Source organism: Ochotona curzoniae, unplaced genomic scaffold (assembly GCF_017591425.1).
Source record: "Ochotona curzoniae isolate NIBS_2020 unplaced genomic scaffold, NIBS_Ocur_1.0 scaffold_4701, whole genome shotgun sequence".
Taxonomy (NCBI): Eukaryota; Metazoa; Chordata; class Mammalia; order Lagomorpha; family Ochotonidae; genus Ochotona; species Ochotona curzoniae.
Genome location: NW_024467122.1, coordinates 11,434,752 through 11,461,080, shown reverse-complemented (window position 1 = coordinate 11,461,080; position 26,329 = coordinate 11,434,752). Strand labels below are relative to the sequence as shown.

Genomic DNA, 26,329 nt, shown 5'->3' with positions numbered 1-26,329 from the left:
GGGGCAGATGTGAGCTGTGTCTGCGCTCACAGAGTGCAGACAGTTCCTAGACTAAGTGCAGCTAAGGATGGGTAGACATACTGTGGCTGGGAGGACACAGGGCACTGAGGAAGAGCTGGGAAGCCAGCTTGAGTCAAAGCCTGAGGTCCACATCAGACTGGCGACCTAGTGTGTGGCTCACACTCCCCAGGGGCGCCATGACTCCTCCGGCTGCTCATCACTTTTCCCCACAGGCTCACCAATGCTTTTGCATTTCCAGTCTCCTCACTTTTCAGGTCACTTTTCACTTATGCATGGGCCTTGCTGCAAATACTTAAAAAGGAACGAAGCTGGAAAGGAGCCCTGTTTCCTCTAGGTGCCAACTTTGTGTCTGTGGGATGCATGTGTCGGTGGATGGAATGCCGGGGTGAATGTGCAGAGTGGGCGGTTGGTGCAGAGCCGCTCACAGTTGCTTATTTCGTTTCTCCCTCCCCTTCCTAGTCAGTACCTCTTGTTCCTTTTTTCCTCTAACTCTGCCAAGTGCTTCAGAGGATTCTTTACTCTCTTCGTTATAAAACTAGGTTTAGCTTGCCTCTGACTGCCTTCATCTTACTCAACCCAGGTCCCTTACCTATGGTGCACCTGCAGAAGTCTCGGACTGTCCCTCTCTGTGGGACATTCTGGTAGCTGCTTTCTGGGACTGGCCATGCCCCATGAATTCATCTTTCCCCCATCCTTTGGGCCCTGCCCATACCAAGCAATCTAAAAACAATTTTTTTCTTGGATTCTCTGTAATTCTTGCCTGATAATGTGTTGCCTCTTCATCAAAACGCACATGCTAGCCACAGGGTTACAACACTTCTGCTGACTGGCATCAGATCGTCCTCACCTGCTCTGCTTTCTAAGATTGTGATTGCAGGGGAAGATATAGGACGCCCTCCACTTAGCTCCTACATGTGCATCACTTACTGTGCTGGGGTCTACCCAACACCTCCCCTCCTGGCTTCTGAAGGTGAATGAGGATGAATCTATATCCACCCTGTTGGAATCTAGGGGTGGAATTTTTGTGCAAACCTCGGCAGTCCTCACCCTTTGATCCTGCCTAGGGCTGTGCTGCTTGGTTTTTAGACTGTGCTGCAAAAACCCCTTTTGGCCCCATGCCCCCTAGGCAGGTGTGAGATATAGTCCTGCTGGACATAATCTGGGTTTGCATACTGTTCTTTGGTCGATATGTATGTTGTTTCACTGTGGCCAATGTGTATTCTGTTGTTGTTTTTTAAGATTTGTTTATGGGGCCAGCACCATGATGTAGCAAATAACCCACTGCCTGTAGTGCTGGGATCTCATGTAGATGCCAGTTCAAGTCCCAGCTGTCTACTTCCAATCTGCTCTCTGCTCATGTGCCTGGGAAAGCAGCAGAAGATTGCCACAAGCTCGGGCTCCTGCGCCAACAAGGGAGACCTGGGAGACATTTCTGGATTCTGGCTTTGGGAAAACCAGGCTCTGTAACTCTACACTTCAAATACTTAAAAATAGATTTTTGAAAAGAGATTTATTGATTGTTTTGAAATAGAGAGAGAGAGAGAAAGTGAAAGAGAGAGAGAGAAAGATATAGCACTTTCATCTGCCAGTTTACTCCCAAGGTAGCCACAATAGCCAGGGTAGGGTAGGGCCAGGGCAAAACCAGGAGACTTGAATGGAATTCCATTCAAGTCTCCCATGTGGGTGGCAGGTGCCAGGTCACTGGAGCCATCTTCTACTGCTTTTCCTGGTGATCTGGACGGGAGTTGGATTGAAAGTAGAGCATTCAGGGTTTGAATCAGCACGTGGATGAGATGCTGGTGTCACCGATGATGATTTAATTCACTGTGCTACAACACCAGCCCCCAATGTATATGTTCTCAGTGCTTACAGAAGTTTATCTATGTTGAACCCTACTGCATTGCTACATGAAGAAACAGTTACATACATGGGTACTGATTCTCTTTGAGTTCCTCAGATTTAAAGGACAGTAAGATAGTGCAAGCAAGGGAATCACACAGTGCTTGCATTACTGACAGGGATAAGTAATATGGGTGCCTCAGGTTTTAAACATGGCAGGTGGTTTACCTGAACCTTGCTCGCTGTGCAGCCCCACTGTTTTGGTGGCAAGTGTACCCTTGGGATAGTCAGGCACTGGGAGACTGGAATCTTGGCAGAGCTCTTGCTAGGCCTCTAGTACAGTAGATTGGGCTAGGAGGTTTCGGGGAGATGAGGAGCTTGAGAATGGTTTCCTGCTCTGGCTCCCCATGTATAGCTCCCCCTCCTTGTCAGTGCTCTTTTGTTGATATCCTGGATTTTAATAGTACATCCCAAGTACATATTCTGTTGTTCTAGGCAGCGGATATTTTGTAAATTTAGGATTTGTTTATTTTTATCTGGAAGGCAGAGACAAAGAGAATCTTTGCTTTGCTCCCTCACACTCTAAATAGCCTCAACCACTGGGCTGGAGTTAAGAGCCAGGAGCTTCAGCCAGGACTCCTTTGTAGATGGAAGGGCCCAGGAATGTGGGGCTATCTTCTGCTGTTTTCCCAGATCAGATCAGAGCAGCGGGACTTGAACTAGGACCTATCTGGGGTATCAAGGTTGCAAGTGGCAGCCAACGCTGGCATCAAGGCAGAATTGTTTTACTTAATTATTTTTTGGGTTCACATAGTTTGTCAAGAATGCCCCAGATCTACTAGAAGTGCTTATAATTCTCCAGTGTGGACCAGTCACAACCTCCAGGTAGGCTTTTTCCCCATTGCGGGAGCAGCACAGTGCTAAGCACCCAAGTGGCTGCAGTCTTTGGAGAGAGGGCTTTGTGTCTGGTCCTTGGCCCACTGGCACTTGATTTCAAGACAATGAGTAGCAACTCTCCTGTTTTAATTATGATGTATTGCTCAAGACCAGAAACGGAATGAAGCCATGGAAATGCTCCCATCTTCCCAGCCCATGAATGGTAGCAAGCGCCAGTCTCAGACTCATGATGCACATTTGGAACTGTGAGTAAATTTGAGGTTTACCCAAAAAGAAGAGCAAAATGAATATAAAAATGAAAGATTTAAAGTGGAAATGTGATTATGTGTTAAAGATAATTTTGTCAAAAAAAAATCATTTTATGTAAATTTTTCCCTGTATTTATTCTTAAAATCTCACAGCAATAAAAAAAATAATAAAAGCTCAGTCAGTATTTGAATTTGTTAAATTTAATGGTTGATATTCCTCTTTATTTTCATACTTGTCCTTGAATTTTTTTCTCTGTTTTTGGTTTTAAAAGAAAATGCATTCATTTGAGAACACCCACATCTTCCATCTACTCAGCCAGCCCTGGGGGTTTGAGAAGTGCATGTCCCTGTCTTCCCCTTCACCTCCCATCGTCTGCTTCCTCTTCCTCTCTGAGTTGGGCTTTTCTGCCTGCATCACCATGCCTGGCCCGCAGCATCCTGTCTGAACTGGGTTCTTCCCCATGGTGGCCTCCTGTCGCCTGGCACTCTCCCATCCAGAGACAAAGGGGACAGACAGCACACACAGGGCTCAGGCACTCTTACGTAGATCTGTCTCTCTCCCCTTCACCGCCTGATTTCCACTGGGACCTTACAGTCCCTTAGCTTCCTTTACGACGTAATTGCTGGTTCCTGACCCTAAGCATTGAAAGCATCGTATCTTCTTGACTACTTCAAATTCTCCCTCAAAGTCTGGGAAGGCCTGCACTAATGGAAACATTTCTGATTCCTCCCACCCTCTAATTCTGAATGCAAACCCCACCTCTTTAAAAAAAACCAATCTGGCCTCCCCAGAAGGTCTGTATACCATTTGGTGTGAAATTGGCACAGCCACATCAAGATAGCATAGATGCTGCTTGATGGCCTAAGGGGCGGGGGCAGATAGTGCCAGGAGAACGTGTGAACTGAGAATGAATCGTTGTTGCATAGCAGACTTGAATCATGTCTGCGCGTCACAGGAAGCTGGAGGATGTTTCTGGGAGAGCTGCTGTCAGAGGTGTGGGGCTGATCCTCTGCTCTCTCCCCATTAATTTGTGACTAGCTGCTTGATCCAAAATACCCCTCAGGACAATACTACCACAAGGAGACCTTGACAAAAAGCAAATGAAACAATGAGCATGAACCTTAAGGCTACAGCGTACCCTCGATTTTCAGGGAAGATTTATGGCAGTGCTATTTTTGTGCTGAAAAATGAAGGGCCTTGCTTATGCTGTGCTGCAGCGTGGGGACAACGATGCAGTCAGGGGTGTGTGTTCTGTCAGTTCTCTGATGCGTCTGGCACATGTGGGAAGTAAATATGGCATATTTAACTTTGAATAGACTTTCTTGTTTTTTTTTCTTTTTTTCTTACTGGTGTGTTCTGTGATTTTCCTCAAAGTGTACATTTATTTGAGCCTTTACACCATTTCCAGTTGGCACCAGTAAGTGTATTCTTCTTTTTAAACATATCTTGGTGAGTTAGAACTTTGATGAAGCTTGTTGTCTCATAAAGAGTGTTTGACCATTGTCATCAGAAATTTTAAAGGCCTTCATTCATTCCACCAGCAAAGCTGGCTTTGGCCTGTCAGCAATGGGGCCTGAAAACCAGCCACAGCACAGAGGAGTGGGCTGGCCACAAGGCACACAGGTCATTATCACCCGTCTGGGGTGAGAATCAAGTAGCCTCAAGTGTGCAGTGTCACTTTATGGAAGAGAGACGGTGGCATTTGAGCCAAGCCTTGGAAAAAGTGAAAAAAAAAAAAGAGAGGGCTGGCATAGCAGGTAAAACTACCCACTGTGGCTCCAGCATCCCATTTGAGTTTGAGTCTGGTTGTTCCACTTCTAATTCTGTTCCCTGCCAAAATACCTGGGAAAGCAATAAAGGATAGCCCGAGTATGTGGGCCCTGTGCCCATGTGGGAGATTTGGAAGAGCTTCAGCCTAGCCCAACTCTATTTCTATGTCTGCATTTAGAGAGAGCGTGAACCAGTGAGTGGAAGATCTCTCTGCATTTCTTTACTTTTTTGTAACTCTGCTTTTTAAATAAATAAATAAATAAATAAATATTTTAAAAATTAAGATTACAACAAGCAAAGCATATTGTATAGAATATTTTCCTGTTCTCTTGCTCAGTTTTATTAATGTTTTTGAAAGTTTTTGATTGCTCTTAATATGTGGCACTGCAGGGTCTGGCACAGCAGCCTAGTGGCTTAAGTCTTCATCTTGAACGCATCAGGATCCCATATGGATGCCAGTTCCTGTCCCGGCGGTCCCACTTCCTATTCAGGACCCACTTTCCCATTGTGGTCTGGGAAAGCAGTAGAGGATGGCCCAAAGCCTTGGGACTCTGTACCCACATGGAAGACATGGAAGTAGCTCCTGACTCCTGGCTTTGGATTGGCTCAGCTCTGGCCATTGTGGCCACTTGAGGAATGAATCAGCAGATGGAAGATCTTCCTCTCTGTCTTTCCTCCTCTTTGTATATCTGACTTTCCAATAAAAATAAATAAATCCTTTAAAAGAAAGAAAGAAGTGGCACTGCAGGCCATGGCTGAGATCCATTTGAGGAGCATGTTGGTAGACTGAAGTATAAACTCTGGTCAGAACCCAGCTGTTAACACATTGGAGGAAAGAAGATGCCCTCAGCTTCCTGGAGAAAGGGAAGACAAAGTGGCTTGGAGTAAGAAAATCTTGATGGTGGGAAGAGAAGAAATTAGAGCAGTTATTTCACATAGTACATGGGGTCAAGGAGCAATCACTTGTTGGATGCGTGAGTGGTGGATATTTAATCATGTGTACTAGAACATAGTCATGTTTAGCAACTTGCCATCTTTTCTTTTCAACCCTGTAAAGGACCATATGTAATAACAAGGTAATGTGCTTGGGAAAACTATTCCAAATAGCACATGTGGCTTCCGCCTTCAATCGAAATTTCTCCCTCCCCTTCCTTCCCCTCTCTCCCCTTCTCTCCTCTCCCCTCCCCACCCCACACACTCAGCCAGTCATTTAGCAGACTTTAGAATATCACGGAGTGCAATATCTTGGTCTGTATGAGGCAGATGAGGAGTCCGGAGGGTTCCCAGTCTCCACATGTGGATGTCAGGTTGCCTTCTCTGGAAAGAACATCCCCAAGAAGGTTGCATCTGCTCAGCACAGCTGCTGTGTGACCCACGTTGGCATTGTGCCTAGTATTTCATAGGAGCTTTTGCTTTTCCCCAACTCCAACATTTCTGTTCTCCAAACTAATAGCTCCAACATCTCTAGGATCTATTATAAACTGTGCTGCAAGAATAATTATTGCATCCTTAGCTGTGTTTCACAGATGAAGTGACTGAGGTCGATGCTCACCGAGGTTCACTGACCTCTCTAGACAACACCCCTGGTGTGGGGCAAAGGTGAGCTTGGATCTGGTCATGTGTTCTGGGCTTTGGTCTTTTCTATGCTGTGGTTGCTCTGCTGCTGTGGTGTGATTGACGTTTGGAATGTCCCTCCTAGCTCATACAGAGGGTTAAACCCCGAAGTCCTGAGTTCATGGTGCTAACAGGGTAGAAACTTCATCCACTATGGGCACTAGTCGTGGTCCTCAGCTTCCTGCACCTCAGCCAAGTGCTGCATCCTCCAAGACAAGAACAGCCTCGTTTGCTGCAACGTGGGCCTGTGCCTGGGTTTCCATGGTGCCCTTTGGCCAGATTATTTTCTGGTTAAAAAAAAAATAAAGTGAAGCTTCCTAATGGAATATTCCCAAATGAAATCTTGGATCCAAAGCAACATTTTACCAGCTGAGCATAGAAAAAGACTTTGTCATGGCTCTGAATGAACAGAGACGGCTTTATAAGTGGTCCTGAAACAGATCATGCCCAAGTCATGTGGAGTATGTGCTCCCACATTCAAGCACAAGCGTGAATGAGACCCTCGGCTCTTGGATGGGAGGAGGTGGTCAGCCTTTTGTTGCCTGCAGGTGGCCAGCTGCTCAGCGACCTGGATTCTTTATCAGGATGAGGACTCAGTCTCAACACTTGGCTTTTGTGCCTTGTCACTCCCACCCTGCAGACTCAGAGGCCGGTTCTGGGGCCTGCACCTCAGGCTGAGTGACCTAGGCATTCAGAGCACAGCTCTTTGAAGTCAGTGTGCACATGGCAAAATGCAGGTTAATAAACACGAACGTGAGTCCAGCCTCATCTCCCTGGGGACAGCCTGTCTGTAAGTAACTACTTAGTGCTCCTTTGCTGGTCTCCAAAGCTTCCTCTCTTTATAAAACTAGTTACTTAAAAGCAAAACAAATTTACCTTTGCCCAGACCAGACTTCTCCAGCCTGAGGGTTCCCTTGGGTTGATTCCAGCTCCCAGGCAGGCAGCACTGACTTGTCTCCTACTCACTCTTGTAAGTTAGTGCAGACATCACTCCGTCATTCATCGGCTGCATCCCATCACTGTGCAGCCTTTCTGTCTGAAAGCTGGCTGCATCCCCCGCTTCAGCACACATCTACAAAGCCCCTTGAACGCTGTCAACTGTCGTGTACACTAGCGCAGCTATTCCGAAAAGCAAAATGAAGGTTCTTCAAAAAATGAAAAACAAATCCACTGTAGGATCCATCTATCCCGTGACTGGGCATATGTATCCCCATGGAAATGACTAAGGGGTATCTACGCTCTCTTATTCATTGTAGCACTGTTCATAATATTCAGACATGAAATTGACCTCCACCTCCATGGCCATTGACAGATGAATGGATGACAAACATGTAGTATGGGTACACACATGGATGATGGTTCAGCTTTTAAAACAGTGTGTGTGACGTGTGTGACAACATGGATGAACCTAAAGGACATGGTGGTAGGATGAATAAGGGCAACACAGAAAGAGAAATGCTGAATGGACTCACATGGCAAAACAACCAAATAAACAGAAGCTCAGAGTAACATGGTGATTAACAGAAGCGGGACTGCTGGGAGAATATTGATAGGTTATGTTGGATATTGGATAGAGGAATACAGGATGAGTATTTAAAGTGATTTATATGATAATTAGCTTGTTTCAGCCACTCCATACTGTGTACATATATCATAACATAATTACATGCTACATAATCATACCTGATTCTAATTTATGGCAAGTATCTGTGGTATGACCAAATAGGAAGCATCCGTGGGGATGCTGATTCAAGTCCAGACTGACCCAGCTTTGGCTATTGTGGCCATTTGGGTCGTGAACCAGTGGATGGAAGATCTCTTTGCCTGTCTCTCCATCTCTCTCTAACTCTTTCAAGTAAAATAAATAAGTTTCAAAAATTGAATGTTTTGTTCCTCAGGGATGTTTTGCTTGTATTTTGTTTTTACATGACATTAAAATTGTATTCACCTTAATCAATGAGCTTTTGGGCACCCTCCTCCATGTACTCTTCCTGCTTGGAGTCGCAGGAACCAGATCTGTCTTATCTCAGGCTACAGACTGACTTGGGTTCATTATCATTATGAAAGATTTTTTTTTTAATATGTATTGATTTTACTTAAAAGAGTTGGGCCCGGCGCGGTGGCGCAAGTGGTTAAGGTCCTTGCCTTGCACGCCCGGGATCCCATATGGGCGCCGGTTCTATCCCGGAAGCCTCACTTCCCTTCCAGCTCCCTGCCTGTGGCCCACGAAAGCAGTCGAGTTCGGCCCAAAGCTTTGGGATCCTGCACCCGAGTGGGAGACCCGGAAGAGGCTCCTGGCTTCGGATGGGCATAGCATCGGCGGTGGTTGTGCTCACTTAGGGAGTGAATCATCGGACGGAAGATCTTCCTCTCTGTCTCTCCTCTCTGTATATCTGCCTTTCCAATTAAAAAAAAAAAAAAAAGAGAGAGTTACAGAGGTGTTAGTTGAAAGAAGGAGAGAAAGAGATCTATGCAGTGGTTCACCCACAAATGGCTATAGTGGCCAGAACTAGGTCAATCCGAAGCTTGGAACCAGGAGTTTGTTCCCGTCTCCCCATGTGGTGCAGGGGCACAAGATCTTGGACCATCATCCACTGCCTTCTCCCGCTGTCGGCAGGGAGCTGGATCCGAAGTGGAGCAGCCGGGACGCTAACTGTCACCCATATGGGATGCCAGTGACACAGGTGAGGATTGGCTACATCACCACGTCACCACCCTTCCACCTTCACTTTTTCTTAAATTTATTTTAAATGAGAAGGCATATTCATTGACTAGCTTGATTTACTTGTTCTACCATGTATATGCTTACATTGTGTCCCATAAATATACAGGATTATTATTTATGCATTAAGAATTTTGTAAATAGTATACTTCTTAATAGCATTGACTCATTCTTTAGAACTCCTTAGGAATTGGAGTCCACATAATAGTTAGTAGCTCCTGTTTGTCAAGGATTATTGCTAATGTGTTAGAATTCTGGGTTTGGGTGGGGTGTGGGGAAGGAAAAGGAGTGTCAGGAATTGAGATATTGTATTCTATAACTGTAAATTTATAAATTGTGCATTTTAGTCACCTCTTCACTCCTACAACTAAAGTACCTGAGAAGAGCTGGCTTGCAAAGAAAGAGCTTTCTTTTCCCTCGCAGTTTTGGGGCTTCACAGTCTGAGATCAAATGACCCGCTGGTCTGGCATCTAGTCAAGGAGGTGGGGGCTGAATCATGTGGGCAAAGGAGGAGAGTCAGGAGGCAGAGTGAGAACAGCTGGGTTTGTGTAAGACTGGGAACTGCCTTCCGGCAGCATAATTCCAGTGGCCCTAAAGAGTCCTGCTAGGGTCACCTTCCAGAAACCATGATTGTATCAAGGCTTCAGCAACCATTAACTTTGATCCAAAGATCATTAACATAAGATTTTGAGGTTTACATGTTCCCATAATTTGGGAAGCCAAATTATAAATGGCTGCATTTGGATGGGATTAGTTTGTAGTGACATTCTCGGGCCATGTGTACCTTGGATGCATTGGATTTTTTTTCTGCCTGAAGTCTGCTCATACTATTTAGTCTAACTTAGCTCTTGTTTGTTCTGCCTTTTTAGTGAGGAACTTTGCGAACCAGCATTTTGGTTCATCTCAGAACTGCTACCTGCCTGAGGTGGTACAGCTCAGCCCGTGGTTTATAGGGTTGGGGCTGAAGGCTAGGAGCGTTTCTTCTACATAGAAGCAGAAGTGTGTCGGTCAGGCTGCTGGGGTGGCTCTGAGCACTGCTGCTTTATCTATGGTTGGTGTGACAGGGGCATCATGCATCTCTGATGAGAAAGGAAAGGACAATGCTGAATCCCTTTTGCCTCCGTGACTTACAGGCTCTGTTTTCAGTTCAGCGTTGAAGGATCATCAACTTCATTCTTACCTTGGACACTTGGACTGTTTCAGCAGATGGAAATCTGGCACCTTGCAGACAGGAAAAGAAAGTTCTCTTGGGTTCGTGCTGCTTTTGTCCATTTTACAGGTTCCACAGAGAGGCTGTGTATAAGCGGTGAGCCACCACATCCCCAAGCCCGTGTTGGTGATCATGTGAAGTCATGTCATGCATGTGAACCCATTTACGGATGAATGAGCTTCTTGGGTATCCTGGACTTTCCTCTCTTGGAGACCTTCAAATAGACTGGAGGGATTTTTAGTGATTACAACCTGGTGACCATAGTTAATGACACTGTGCTTGTATATTTTGGAATTGCCAAGCAGAAATTTTTAGGTGTTTTCATCATAAATGCAGATTAGTCAGTGGGAGGGTGGGTGGTGGAGGTATTAAAGAGCTTGAGAAAATCATCTTGCAGTGTATGCTGATATGAAAATGTAACATTGTACTCTATACATAGATGATTCTTATTTATGATCAGATTAAAAATTCAAAATTGCAAACGCCGAAGGAATTCCTGCACCTTCCTCTTCAGATTCCTGCACCTCTGCTCAGCAGTGTGTTGATTGTCCAGCATCCTGATTGGCCTGCCATCCCTGAGGGAGGGATAGCAGGCAGGCTGCCAGCTGAGAACTCCTGTGGATTCAGCAGTGCTGATCCTCAGCATCCCTCCTCCCCATCCCCAGCAACAATCTGAAATTGAAATGCATAAGCTTCCTTCTGTGTGATTTTGCTCCCCTACCTCTAGCTGTGATTCAACTCCCTTCGACCCTCGGCATCTTCCTCCTTAAAATGGAAATAGCACTGCCTCCTGGGGACACTGCGCAGACTAAGTAGGAGGCTGACTCTTCAGGGGCCTCGTGAGGTCCTGTGTGTGTATGGGCTGCAGGGAATGGTGACCCTTCTCATCGTATTTTATCCTACCGTGAAAGTGAAGAGGTTTTTTTTCTTTGACTTGAATTCTAGCTTGCTTTCTTGCAAATCTTTGGAATATTAGTGAGTAAAATCAGCTTGCCTAGGATGTCACTGTCCTAATTGCTTTACTAGGAAAAATTGAGACAGGACTCCCAAGCTGTGAATGACTCACAAACTGCCCCAAAAGAAATCGCATCACAATTTTGGAATTCGGTAGTGTGTGGTAGATTCCAGGGACTAAATGCTCAGACACAAGGCAGGATTTACTGAAGGTCCTTTACCACCTGTACTTGGTAGCCTGTTCTGATTTAGTGATGTTGGCAAGAAATAAATCACTGTTACTGCGGGGAGAGAGTTCCAGAAGGTTGTGTGCAGAAGAGCGATTGTTCTCAGAACTTCTGCTTGATGTAGTAGGAAAATGCTGGCATCCAGGGCGGTGCTGGAGGTCAGAGAGGAGCCCGGGGAAAGGTTGCAGGGTGTGGTAGTCCAGTTGCCAAGCCCATGTTAGCGAGAAAATAAATTTGCCTTTTACAGACAGTGACACCTCTTATACTTTTCATTTAGAGGAACAGAGAGCTCTGGGGAAATGGTGGTCTGGACTCCAACCTCCACTCCTTCTGCTACACCCCCTGGGGCGAGTAGCCATGGGTCCATTGCAAGTCAGTGGGCAGTACTAGTGCATTCCCCTCCTCAGCCCCACCTGAGGGTCCCAGACACTTGGAGGACAAGCCTTGGGAAGCCCTGGGATGAGGCCCACAGAGGACAGCATCTTGGGAGAATCGTGGGCCTGCAGAGGTTGAGAATGGGGTGCTTAAGAGGTAGGTGCCTGCCAGGCTGACTGGGGACTGTGGCTCCTTGGGCTGCTTCCCCTTGCCCCCCAGCAGGGGGACAGTCTACCAATCGATGTGCAGGAAGATCCATGCGCTCTACTCTCTTGCGAGGTTGATTTCCCTGTCTGCAAGGAAGGGACCTGCCATCCAGTCCAAGTAAGGGGAGTGAGTTGGTGTGAACCAAAGACCCTCACAGAAACACTTGTTGTTATATCTCAGAGAGCAGTGAGCATTTAGAAGAGGAATAGTGTGTTTGTGTGTGTGTTGGGGGATGTCAATAACAGAAACTATGCAAGGTTTAGGAATAAAATAATAAAACAGATTCAGGACGTCTATGAGGCGAGTAGCATCTTCTGGAGGCTGCGAGAAAGCAGAAGGTCATGGCCAGCCACATGGAGAGAGGACCGGGTGTTATGGTGTGCCAGTTCCCCAAGAGTAGTGCACCTGTATGTTGCACACTTTTACCTGGAAGTTTTTCTGAGAATTGGAGGAGACAGCTGTAAAGTTTATAGTGCCCTGGTATATCCATTTTTGAAAAGAGAAACAGAGCAACTTTTCACACGACTTGAGGGAGCCAAGGCTTCAGCAAGAACCTGTGCATGATTTATTGGTGCCTTGTAGAGAACAGGGCATAGCATCACCCACCACACACACACCACACCATCATATACCCCACATACAAAGTCAAGGTCCAGCTTTAGGACATCTTCCACCGAGAGAGGACACCCTTGTTACATTACACTCACCACTCAGGCCACGAGTGGCACCAACCAGATAGGCCATACAATCAAACCAGTGTGATGTTGACTTGGAAAAGGACGGATATGTTGCTAGAACCAAATAGACAACCCCAAACAAATAAAGTTGTGGGTGAGCATTTTCCAGGTGAGAGAGGATACTTAGCTTCAAAGGAGTAGAAGTTGTTTTATACTGTTGGTGCAAATGGAGGGAAGGCATTGGGCCCTTAGACAGTGACTTTAAAAAGTGACTGTTAGTTGATTTAAACATGTGCATAATTGTAAAAAAAAAAAAATTCTGCTTCTGCCACACCCAGATAAACCAAGCAAGCAAAACAAAAGTTATGATCCATTTACACAGGGGGCTTCCTTAGCTAGGTCTGAAAGGGTTAGACGTATTTGAATTTATGTAAATTTCAAAATAATCACTCAATAAATTACTCAGAAAAAAATACTCAATAAAAGTTTACCATAAGGACAAACTAACATTTAGGAACAAACTACTGATAATTTTGTATTTAAAAAAAAGGCTTCCAGAAGATATTAGTGGGTTTTTTTTTTAAGCTTTCATAAAACTGGCATTTGGCACAGCAACAATTAAAAGGCCCTTGTAATGCTCACATTTCTACATCAGAGTCCCTGCGTTTGAGTCCTTGTTCTGATTCCCATCCAGCAGCTTCCTGCTAAGATAGAACCCTGGGAGGCAGCAAGTGATGGCTCAGATGCTTGTGTTCTTGCCACCCATGCGCGAAACCCAGATTGAATTCTGGGTTCTAGACACTGGCCTGTCCCAGCCCTTGCTACCTTGCTATGGGAAATCATTTGAGGATTGAACAAGCAAGTGAAAAATCTCTCTCCTGATCTTTTAAAATAAAAATAAATTTTGGAAACTAGCAGGTGGGTTTCAAAAAGGCAGCAAAAACTAGTATAGTAGAAACAACCAGGAGGAAATCAGTGTTAAATTCACCAAGCCACAAACTCAGTGAGCTGGGAGTTGGGGAGATGCAGAAAGAAAAGCCAGGAAGTGTCTGACCTTGCATGCCCAGGAGAAGGCTACCTGTTGCTTGCAGAGAGAAGAGAGTGGTGCTCTCAGATACTGATGAACAAATAGGACTTCTAAAAGCCTTTTAAGGAAAATGATTGAAAACATAGGACATCACCATTAGAAATATTACTTCCTGCTCATTTTGCCAGCATGTCTTGCACCGAATGAATAAACAAACAAGACATTACCTTAGGGACCCTAACAGTGTTTGCACAGGGCCTTGTGAATTGGCAGCAAGGGGACAGCGTGATGATGTAACAGGTAGACAGGTGAAGCCACTAAAGTGCAAGCATCCATATGAGGGCTTGTTTTTGTTCTGGTTGCTCCACTTTTGACCCTGTTCTCTTCTAATGGCCCCAGGGAAAGCAGCAGCAGATGTCCTAAGTGCTTCCCCCCCAACCCCCCACCCCCGCCATCCATGTGGGAGATCTGCAAGAAGCTCCTGGTCCCTGGCTTCATCCTGGCCCACCCCCAGGCTTTGCAGCCATAGGGGGAGTGATCCAGCAGATGGATCTTTCTCTTCTGTCTTTGAAACTCTTTCAAATAAGTAAATCTTAAACTGAAAAAAAAAGTCTCTTAAAAAATTAAATAGGCAGTAGGAATTTGCAGATGTTTACAGATGCTCTGAAAATAGCCCACCATATCCAGGATGATTTGTCAAAAAAAATTGTATGTTGAAGCTCGTTAAGGAGATTATAAATGATCTTGTGCTTAGCTTAGGTGAGTCACTTTACTGTCACAAACTAGTGTACTTGCTAGGAAGGACTCACTCATTTCTGATCTGTGTTGCATGGTAGCAGTTTGAGTGCAGGGTGTCTGTGACTCAGGCCGAGAATTAAGCATCCTTTGCCTGTTCTAAAGATGCAAAGTCCCTAGCGATGTCAGAGGAGGTGCTGCCAGGACCATGCAGTGCCTTTCTGACTTCACCCCGAAGCATCTGGTGGTTTCCATTCAGCTTAGTTCATGTGAGGGAGCCCTCCTTGCGCACATGTTTCCACACACATCTGGGACATTCTTTATAGCCTGTGTCACTTGTAGGAGAAGACTGGCCATTTGGCTGACACTGTGTGCTCTGGGTGTATTTGCCGTTGGAAAATCCTCCCCAGCCCAAGCTCTCCTCTCTCGCTGCCTCTGAATTCTGGTCTTTGTTTCAGAACCACTGTTGGCCCATCTCACTGAAAAGCACATGTTTCAGTTTATGGTGAAAGGAGGACACAATGTGGAAATTATGCAATACACTTGGCTCAGGGTCCTGATGTGGAACTTGCCATGCCCTAAGCGCTCACCTACCTGTCTCTTAAAATATATTGTCCTGTAATCCTTTGCCTAATCATCCATTCTGCAGAATGCTTGCTCTTGGTGCTTTAAACCAGTAACTTTCACCCTAGGATACCTTTGCAAATTCCTCCAGGGTTATCTGGCAGTGTCTGGAGCTGTATATGTGGTCACAGTTGGTGGCAACAGGGGCCACTGCTGGCTTTCCCTATGCAGATGCCAGGGCTGCTGCTCAGCATCCTGCAGTGCACAGGAAGTGCTCTATACTTCCTGAAGGATTTTCTGATAGCAGGTGTCAATGCTGAGCACCTCCTGCAGCTATTGTGTCACTGCTGTGTCATTAAATAAGTGTTGCCCTTCTCTGCCTGCTGTAAAATGAGTGTGTATTAAATTGAGGGGGGAAAGGGTGTAATTTTAGCCTTGTTAAGTCTTTACAAACTTCTATAAATTATTTTTGTCTCTCCCTTAACATATACAGACATGCCCATTATTTGTCTATCCTGTGAGTTTTGATATTCCCGAGGCATCAGACCTTGGCATTAGAGACTGTCCTGTGATCTTTGATCCTTAGCCCTGAGTGTCCTGTGTAGGACTTCCCAGCTGCACATCTTGTCTCTTGGCTGATTATAATGTTGTCCTATTCTCCTCTTAGTTGGTCAAAGGAATCCTGCAATGTAACCTTGCTTGCAAGGCCTTAGTGTGGTTGATTGTCAGCCTAGAGGTTGCCTTTTTCTCTGCTTTATTTTTTAATACTTAAAAAATATTGCTGATATGGGATCCTGGCATGAGCAAGGAAAGTATTTAGTCACTGGGCCATTTGCTCTGGGCTATCCTCTTTTTCTTGAAAACATATTCTGTGGGTCTTTCTAGATATTTTACATGTGATCATGCTTGACCTTGAGATATTTGGAGGACAAGAAAATGAATGTGTTCATCTATAAGACACAAAGCATCCCTGTTGTCCCAACTACCTGGATCTGTTTTGTTTGAGAAATCTAGCACAGCAGTGGCTGGAATTTGCTTGACTGACTCAGATGTTTTGCCATCAGACAACATGAATATTTGGAAAAGAGCTTTGTTTCTACAGGGATTAATTTTCCTGTGTCTATAAAATATGTGGAATTTATAATTGGGCCTATGTGATTAAACTTAAGTAGCACCCATTCATGGGCTGTTTCCTTGAAATGCGGTAACCAATTACTGTGTACTGTTTGCCTAATTAAACAAAGTACCTGTTCCTCTTTTAACTCCAAACCACAACTTGTTGTTCATTTGTAGTATTTCTAATATAATTAGCTGATATCAAACATTTGATCCAAAACAATAGCAGGAAAAATATAATGCATAACATTTAGAAAAATAAGGATGAAGTCAAGTAGCCAACATAGTCTCAATTATTGAGAGATCATGGAGATGGTTTGATGCCAGCTTGGTGGGTATGAAGTCCTAGTTGGGAGCAAAAGGCTGTGAGGCTGGTTTGAGTGTGCACGTGCATGCACTTGCACCTGCTGCAGAGGGTTCTGGGGAGGAATGGAAGAGCTTCTGCTAGGAGAACCTGTAGAGAGAGTTCAGATCTGAGCTTGCAGATTGACAGCCTGAAAATCTGTGAGAGTATGAAACCCATGAGAGCATGGGAGCCTGCGGCACCCTGCCTCAATGTGACTAAGTCATCTGTCTATTGGAGTAAGACCATGTGTGTGCTGAGGTGTGGTGAACCTGAATAATAGCACTGAGGGGGAAAGGGAGATCCCAATGCCTATTAAATGGTGTCATAAAACAACAGCAAAAAAAAAAGATAGCACTGACCATATGTGTGACATCATCACCAGTTACTGACCAAACTCAAAGTAGCCGTTTAGTAGTGTTTGTAACCATTTCCTGCAGAAGGGATTTGGTGAGTAAGGCTGGGGACAAGAGCTGTGACACAGCCCAGCTGCCCTATGGAAAGCCAGCCTCTTCATCCTCAGCCTCACTTTTGGAAGGGTCAGGAGTGCCCTGCTTCTGCTGAGAAGTTGTTGCAAAGCTGTCAAGCCCACTGTCCTGCCCACCAAGATGACCAGAGGGAGGTCCCTAAGGTGAGAGGCCAGAGTAAGTCAGTGTTTTGCTGCAGCCACAGCCTAGCTGATTCTGGCCACAGGTGGTCTCAGTAAATGATGAGGCTCCTCCCTTAACCTGCTAAAATGCATTTGGGATGCATGTCCCAGTTTGTAGCAAAAACTGCAGTATGGTAACTTCTGACCTTGACACATCTGGTTGTTTGCAAATAGGCAGGGGGTTTTGGCAGCTGAGTTAAATTTTGTTCTGTGTCTATCAACCATGGGCATAAGTCTGGAACCCTCTGCTTTCCTATCCTATTTAAAGCACAGTGGATATTTTATTCTCAGACCATCACATTGGTCTCTAGCAACATAATTTAAAAGGGGGTGGGAAGAAGAGATTTTTTTTATACTTAGCCATTTACAAAGGTGTCATGAGGCTAACCTATAGGCTAAACACCAGATATGCCTTCAAAACTGAACTATCCCTCAGGCACCGTGGATCCTAGAGGCATGCACATCTGTGTTAGTTATTATGTATGTGAATGGGAGCATCGTGTTGAGCAAAAAGAGATGAGTATAGTGAAATGGTCTGAGTAATACCCAGTTCCTGAATGAGCAGCCTCATGTGAAGCTGCTTTTATTTTCTTTTCTGTTTTGAAAAGCACTATTTTTTCTTTTATTTATGATGTTAATTATACATGTACATGGTGAATAGTGCAGATTTTGTTTTAGCAGCATGTCAAAATGTGCAATAAGGTATGACCATATAAAGTTGTGAGGTAGTCTCAGGGTGAAAAAACCAAATGTGTGATCTGATTCATGTATACATTGTGTGCTGTAATGCAGAGTAAGGTATATCTCTGCTTTGTTTGTGGAGCTTTTGAGCACTTCTGTTTGTTCTTAAAATACACCATGGACTATTGTGATTTGGAGTCTCCACATGTCACTCTGGTTTGGTTCTCATTACCCAGCCTTCCTCCCTCTCCCTCCCACCTCCAGTAAACTATTCTTAGTAAGGTGATGATGATGTCTCCACACTGAGAGAAATTTAGCAGCTAGAGCTCCTGCTGACCTTGGCAATAAAAAGACCTGGCTCCGGGCCTCGAGTCACCCCCTTGCATTGACTTCTGGACAGCTCTGGCTTCCCAAAGGCTCCACAGTCTGATGTGACCTGGATATAAAATGCACATGAGTGGGAAACAAGTCTCCAGGGAGATGAATTCCAGGATGTCTGGAAGGGCGACCTTCCATATTCATGTGACAATTTTTGGAAATGGTTATGGCCAGCATGCATATTCCATGACTCCAGTGGTGTCCACTCCAATGTCAGAGTGGAAGGCAGGAAGCCCTGGAGAAGTGGCTGGGCACAGCAGAGCCCGCACTCACCTTGCTCTTTTGGGACCAGCATTCGCCTACCTGGGACTGTGTGCCAGCCTCCCTGCTGGCCTCTCCCTCCCCCTTGGTGTGAGCCTTCCCTCCCCTTCTTCCCTTGTGCTTTTGCTGATTGGCTTCCTCACGCACTGTCAGCCCCAGCTCTCCTCCCCTCACTCTCTGTCCTGCTGCTCTCAGTGACTATGGCTCCCATCACCTCTGTGCCCAGGAGCTATGGACATCTACTAGTCTACTCTGCATGGTTCCGCTGGCTTGTGGAAATCAGAGTCTCTCATGGTTGGATTCTCTGACCTTTCACAAACCGGACTGTGTTCCTGGTTGAGGTTGTTGGGGTCTTGCATTCCAGCACTGGCATGGACCTTCCACGCTGTCTGTTCACCAACCTGATGCAGTCAAACTTCCCTACCAGGCTTTCCCCTTGGTTTCAAAGTCACGACGATATGCTTGCCTTTGATTTGGTTTTATCATCTATTTGGACACATCCTCACAGTCCTATTACAAATCAATTCTGTTATTCAGTTTAGGTCGTCTCTTTCGGGTAGGGTAGAATTTGGATTAGGCCAAAATTCTTCTCATCCTCAAGTTCAAAGGCCTCCTTTTCTAGGAAGTCATCCTGGTAGCCTAATCCAAACAATGGCTTGTCGTCTCAGCTTGTAAATTGTTCTTAATAAATTTTAATGCTCAGCCTTAAAAAAACCTTCATCTCCAGTCTTTTTCCTGTACTTGTCTGCCCATCTTAACCTAAGATGCATCTCTTTTTGGTTGTTTTTGCTTGGAGGAGGGATGAACAAAAGGGGAGAGAAAACAAGGGATGGAGTGGCAGTGAGCTGGGCCCTTCCTGTGAGCCCCATTCTATCCCTGTCCCTAAAGCTGAGTGTGTGTGTGTGTGTGTGTGTGTGAGAGAGAGAGAGAGAGAGAGAGATGCATTATGGCCTGGTGGGAAGGGGCCCCAGGAGTGGCTGTTCGGGTCAGCTGCAGTTCCATTAACCCTGGTATTTTAGGAACATGCCAAAGTATGCAGCAGTGTGAGGCCATGTAAAGCTGTTAGTCTAAGGGTGAGAGAACCAAACGTGGGTGTGTGGTGAAAACACTGAAAACTTCTCATTCATCTCCTAAGCTTCTCTGGCCGAGGGTGGCTGGGAGGCACGGCGGATGCTTCTGTGCTTCTCTGGTAACTCAGACATTGTCCCAAGTGTGGGAGATGCCACTGCAGATGCTCACCACTGCTCTGTGTTGACGGCGGTGTCACTACACTTGAGTGGTCATTCCACCACATTATCAAGGGACCTGCTTGCTCTGGGTGGAATCAGAAACCAGGAAGCTTCCTCCTCCGGCATCTTTCCATTGAGACCAGGAAGACTTTTGCATGTGAAATGAACACAGGCTGGGATGGACAGTCTTGGTAAAATTGTCCAAATGGTTGCCATGACTGTTTCCATATGTGAAGTGGGAATGGGTCTGCAGGAGTGTTAGCTGTTAGTGGGTGAAGCTGGAATATGCCTCCACCTTAAGACACATTTTGTTAACTTGTCAGGAAAGATTGCAGCTAAGTGATACAAATGTAAATCTACTCTAAAACAATGAGTGAAAGTTGAAAGTTGCAGTTCTCTCATTTTTTGAAGATTTTTTTCTTCTTTTCTTCAAGTTCATAAAGTTTGGATGTGGGAAATCAATTTTATATGTCACCGGAAGTGGTCGTCATACTTGAACAGCGTGGTTTTGGGGTATGTTTGGAGACATAAAGCATTCACAACACATTTCTGAGCAGTAGTCCTTAACTCCCATGGTAATGAAAAACTACAAAAGAGTTAGAGCAGTTTCCCAGCCAAAAGCCTGCTATTCGGTTACTTAAGGCAATTCCTTCAAATTCCATAGGTCAGCCATCACCCCTTGGGAAATTACTTACTTAATAACCTTGGGCACAAAACTAGCACTAGGAAATAGTCGAGTTCAGTAGAAACTCATGCCCTAAAATGGTGAATTTAAGATACTAATTTGTTCTCTGTTCTTACTGACTGTCCTTTAACACCTCTGATCATTGTAATTATAAAATTTCCTTATCCTTTCACTCTTGCAGTGTTCTGTTTTGTACAAGCAAGGTTCAGATAAAAACTGGAAGGCTCAATGCGGCTGATTATAAAATGTAAGCAAATTTCCCTAGAAAAGGTGAATAGTAATCTCAGAAGCTTCACCATATCCCGTGAACAGACTTTGAAAGCATATAGCCAATGACCTGGCCCCTGAGCACACAGAGACTGAAAGCTGAAGTGACTGTCAAAGACGCATCCGCTGCTGGGTGACAGGGTTGGACTGGCCACTGCAAGTTTGGAGGGAAGGTGGCCATTTGGTGTTTCTAGGAAATACTCACCATGCCTGGGTCTTTAGCTCTTTCAAACAAGCTGTTTCTTCACAGTATCTTTCATTGTATTTGTTTTTCTTGTGGGGGAGCTCAGAAATACTGTAACTTTTCCACTAATGCCCTATGAATTCTTGGATCATCACTGACAGATGCATGGAGCAGGGACTGTTTGTTGTTGGGAAGAGCTAGTTGTCATGTCATGGGAATCACCATGTGCCCTACAGGCATCTACAAAACAGCTGGTGTCCAGAAACGATACATTTTCAGAGTTTTCATTTTTTTGTTGCACTGAAGCCCTCTGAATGTAACCTTGTGGGGAGAGACCCATTTGGATGCTAAGTATGCATGCTATGCAGTCTTTTCTTGTGGAGGAGTCTCTTCTCAGATGTGGATGTTGTAAAACTCAGAGCCAAGGTCATTTCTCATTTGCTGGGATAGTCAAGAAAACACAGCTGGTAGTGGGAGAATCTGGTGCAGGCACGCAAGAAGTGGAAATAATGCGTACTCCTCTGCTGTTGCTGGGTGATGGCTCACTGCAAACGCAGCAGGAAAACGTTCGCCACAGGTCCTCTCCCATGGTTTCTGTGAGTCAGAAGTCTGAGAACAGGTTAGCTGGGTCCTCTGCTCAGGGACTCACCTGACTGAAGTCAAGGATCTGGCCAGGGCTGAAGGCTCGAGGTCTTCTAAGCTCTTTGAACCCTTGAAGACCTCAGCTCTTGGTGCAGGAAAGTCTGGGCTGTGGCTTGCATGACCCTTAGAGCTCATGTTGTAATTTAATCTGAATTGTGAGGTCTTAAGAGGTGATTAGGACTGTTGTGCTCATGAAAGGTTTCATTCATTCATGGATTCATAAGTTATCTCAAGAGTAGGTCTGTTGTAAGAACCAGTTTGGCTCTGTCTCTTGCATATACCCCTCTTGCCACATGATACCCTTATACCGCCTTGGGGCTTTCGCAGAGTATTCACCAACATGAAGGCCCTCACCAGATGCAAACTCTTGACCTTGCACCTCCCAGCCTCCGCTCCAGAAAGATGAGCTGAATCAATCATTGTTATTGTAAGTCGCCCTGTCTGTGGTATTCTGTTGTAGTAATTAAAATGGAGCTAAGACTGAGATACCCCATTCTCTTGCTGATTGTTGATAGGGGTTGCACCCTCTGACTCTGGTCACCTGGCACAATCTTGCCCTCTTACACTTCCCTGACTGGTGTTCATCCTAAGACGTAGAGGGCTCAGCTCCCTGGACAGTCTCCCTTTGGATCAGCTCATAGACTGTAGATAGGCACTCTTGGTTCGATGCACTCTGGCAGGCCCACCTCACTCAGGGTGCTTCATCTGGGCCTGCTAGCCAGAAGTGGGAGGTTTGGACCGTTTCATCACCTCACTGCCACAGGGTTAACCCCTATCCTTGGAAGGAATATCATGAGGAATATCATGAATATCAAACTAGCTAGATGCACTTTCTAAAATTGCTATAAATGCACTTGTAGTATTGATGACGGGGATTGTTTTATGTTTTGTTAATGCAAGAAAATGCAGCCTATATACATGTAATGAGAATTGTGGCTCTCAGAGATAGGTAGGCTTAGAGCGAAGCATTCACAGGGAAGCCCTGGGGACTTTTCCAGTTGTGCATTGGAACACCACCTACCATGCAGCAACTTGGATGTTGGAAATCTGCAATCAAGGCATTGGTAGGATTTGCTCCTTCTGAGCCTCTCTCCTTGGCCACCTCTGTATTGGGTACTCTCATGGCCCATCCTGTGTGTGTAAGAACAACTCTGGTGTGTCTTCCTCTTCTTGCAAGGATGCCAGTCATATCGGATTAGAGTCCACCCCTCTGGCCCCATTACCCTAAATAACTGTCTTCTCTCCAAAGACAGTCATGTCTCAAGCTCTGAGAGGTAGGACTTCAGCATGCGAATTCCAGAGTGGCTATATGATTTAGAAAATCCAGAATAACAAATAAATATTATACCCTCCAATACAAAGATACCTAAATTGATTAGTGAAAGAATAAAAAGTAATAGCAGAAACATAGTAGATCAGGATATACTAGAGTTAGTGTAAACCAGGCCGAAAGATCCTGAGTTTTGATGAATTATCTTTCTTTGGATTTAGATGTAGTAAGGAGAATCCCTTGTGCTGCTCTTCCATAAGTGATGTCCAGGTCTGGGTTCCCCAGGGTCCAATTCAGCAGGAATTCTCACTGCTTACAAAATTTCTTCAGAGTTTCTTCGCAGGAACCAGGGTCTCCTAGAGTGGCCCTAATCTCTACTCCTGTCACTTTCCATGGCCTCTGTCACTTGGGGCCTCCACCCAGCACCCCCATTGCTTGACCCCTTGTGGAGGCTTTGGGGAAATTCTGCTTTGCACTTACTGCTCTAAACACATGTCCAGGTGGGGCTAGTGCTTTGTGATCACGAAGCAGATGGAAGCCAGCCTTGTTTGGGATGAGATTTATAAAAGGAATGTGGTTAGGGTAAACAACTTAGTGCCCCAGGGCCCAGGGGCTGTGTCTTTTCTTCCCCTCCCCTTCCTGGCTGTCCTGGGGAGGGGGGAAAGTCTGGGAGCACATGTTTCCTGGGAGTCTCAAGGCAATCCAACTGTTTCACTGATTGCTGGGCAAACTCAGCCCTCCCCTGTGAGGGACCCAGGACTTATCTTTGGAAACTTTCTCTAGAAAGGCAGGCGCTTTCAAACGGCTTTGTACTTTCTCTTGGAACCCAATAAATGGCCATGAGAAGGAAAAAAAAAGGCTAAAAATGCTAATCTTACAGAGTCAAGGTCTGCTTTTTGGAAAAGGAAATAGGAATGTGGTTAGAATTTTTTAATCTGTCAGACATCAAGGCTGTCTGCTTGTGTACTAGGAAACAGTCAGCCCATTTGGCAGCAAGCAAGGAAGCAGGTAATCAACACCACTTCTCCATTTATTTCAGAGGCAGAGAGAATTTGTCAGAGACAGAGAGATCTGCCATCCACCGGCTCATTCCCCAAATGTACTTAACAGCCAGGATTGGAAACAGAAAATGGGGACTCAAGCTGTGTCTCCCCTGTGGTTGCCTCATGGCACTGGTGCTTGCACTGTCCCTGCTACCTCTCATGGTGAATGTTAGCAGAAAGCTGGCATTGAGAGCAGAGTCAGGACCCAATCCCAGGCACTCTCATTCAGGACAATGCCATCCTACCCTCTGTACCAAACACCTGTTGCTCACTAACACTTGAGTATCTCAGAGTCAGCTCACCATATGCTTGGAATCTGATGGGCCAAGCTTTTGTGCTGACCAGTAGGCCTGGAATTTCCATGGGATAACCACGGTGGGTCCATTGGCCGACAGGCAGGGGGGCTGAGCCCAGGTCGTGAAGTAGTTTTGAAACATGTTTCAGGGAGTGTTAGGTTGGCTCAAACCATTGCCTTTGTAGCTACATTCAAGTCCTTGGTCCTACGAACTCCAGGGTTGTAGCTCACATACATTAGTTTTGAATATATAGAACTGAATATTTGAACTATCTTTTTTCTCCCTGCAGTTTCAGATCTATCCTCTGTCTATTGGTTGTGGATCTTGAGCTCCATGAGTATGAAAAAATAAAGGCATAAAGGGGCTAGAGCTACTTCTGGAGCAGTGGTGGCCAACAGCCCTTCCGCTTTTCAGAGGTTCCTTGAGATTCGCATTCTGGAATAAAATAGAGGTAGAAACATTGCTGAGTGGTTTCCTAGCTCACTAAACCCTTTGGAATTCCCAGTCAAATCTCAGGAGTTCATCTTATCTGCCCAAGACCCAACTTGCTGACTGCTTTCTGTCTGTCAAGGAACTTAGGATAGGAGTGAAATTTTATGGCGGCATGGGGGAGATGGTTAATGGAAAGTGTGTTTTACTGCTCTTTTCCTCAACAGTATCAGAGGATTTCTCAACGTGATTTTTGCATACATGTCATGTTAAGATAAATTACGTTACTCCACTAATTTAAAGATGGTCAAAAACTGCCTTCAGGGCTTCTTAAAAATGGAGTTTATAAGATTGTCATATTTTCTAGGGTTTAAAAACATCTGGAGAAATCCGTAAATACGGCTTTAATCTAAATATGTGTGGTAATACCTAGTGGGTGTGGAAGCTGGTTGTGCAGCTCAGCACCTAGTCTGTGTTGTCTGCTCCATCTTGCATGCACTGAGGATGGATGCATCTCCTGTCTGCTCTGTTGTACAAAAGAGGACAATAAGTTGATTTGCTCAAAGGCAGAGCAGCAATCACGAACTACAGGCCTGGGTTCCTCACTGCCAAGTCACTTGCTAACTTGTTGGAATTTAAGTGGTTTCCCATAGGGGAATGACTGATAACAGATACAGGTTTTGAAGGGTGATGTTAATGCCATACATGTAGATAGATAGGCAGACAGATGGACAGCTACATAAGTATACACATACACAAATGTGCATCTTCTAGGAAACTAGGAGAAAATCCACTGGTAACACAAGCGTTTGGAATCTGTGCTCAGGAGTTAACATACCTAAGTCGTAATACTGAACACAATACCGATTTAACTTATTCTTATAAGTGTTTTAATGGTATTTTTCCCTCTGATTAAATGGACATAACATAAGTTTGCCATTTTAACCACTGTTAAGCATACGGTTCAGTGGTACCACTCGGTCTTATAACTTTCTCCACCTTATATTTCCAGAACCCTTCCATCATCCGAGACAGTAACTCCATATGCATCAAATCATAACTCCCCGTTCTCCCTCCCCTGCCTCCCAATAACCTTCTAATCTACTCTCTGTCTCTATGAATTATTTACCTATTCAAGCTACCTCATGTAAGTGGAATCAAACAATATCTGTGCTTCTGTGAACAGCCTATTTCATTTGGCACAATGTCTCCAGGGTCCATAAATATCACAGAATTCCTTTGTATGACTGAATATCAAATGCTGCAAGGTATTATACATAATGTTGCATTTTGTTTGTCCATTCATCTGTTGGTGACGCTTGGGTGCCTTTCACCTTGAAGCTGTTTTGGTTAATGCTATGAAGAACACTGGTTTACAAGTGCCTGTCAGAGTTTTGACGCTCAGCTCTTTGTGTTAAATACTTAGCAGTGGTCATTGTACCTATTCCTGAATGAACAATTCAGTGGTATGTAGTGCACCCACAATACTGTGCAGCCCTCAATGCTATCCATTTTCAAAACTTTCATCACTCTAGATTGAAACCCCTAGCCATATCCTCTCTTCCTAGCTCTAAATTTATTTTTCTGTCTATAGATTTGCCTATCCTGGACATTCAAAAACAAATCAAGCTATATAAGACTTTCATGGATTTTTTAATGCAACGTTTTAAAAGATTTTTTTTATTGAAAAAACAGATTTACAGAGAGAAGAAGACACAGAAAGAAATGTCTTTTATCTCCTGGTTCACTCCCCAAATGGCTGTAAGGG

The 26,329-nt window shown here is 45.0% G+C and overlaps 1 protein-coding gene across 1 annotated transcript in view; it reads left to right on the top strand.

Annotated features, from left to right (window-relative positions):
• The window catches only part of ATP10A (ATPase phospholipid transporting 10A (putative)), a 142,458-nt gene that overhangs the window by 40,724 nt on the left and 75,405 nt on the right, over positions 1 to 26,329 (top strand). The window lies entirely within an intron of this gene.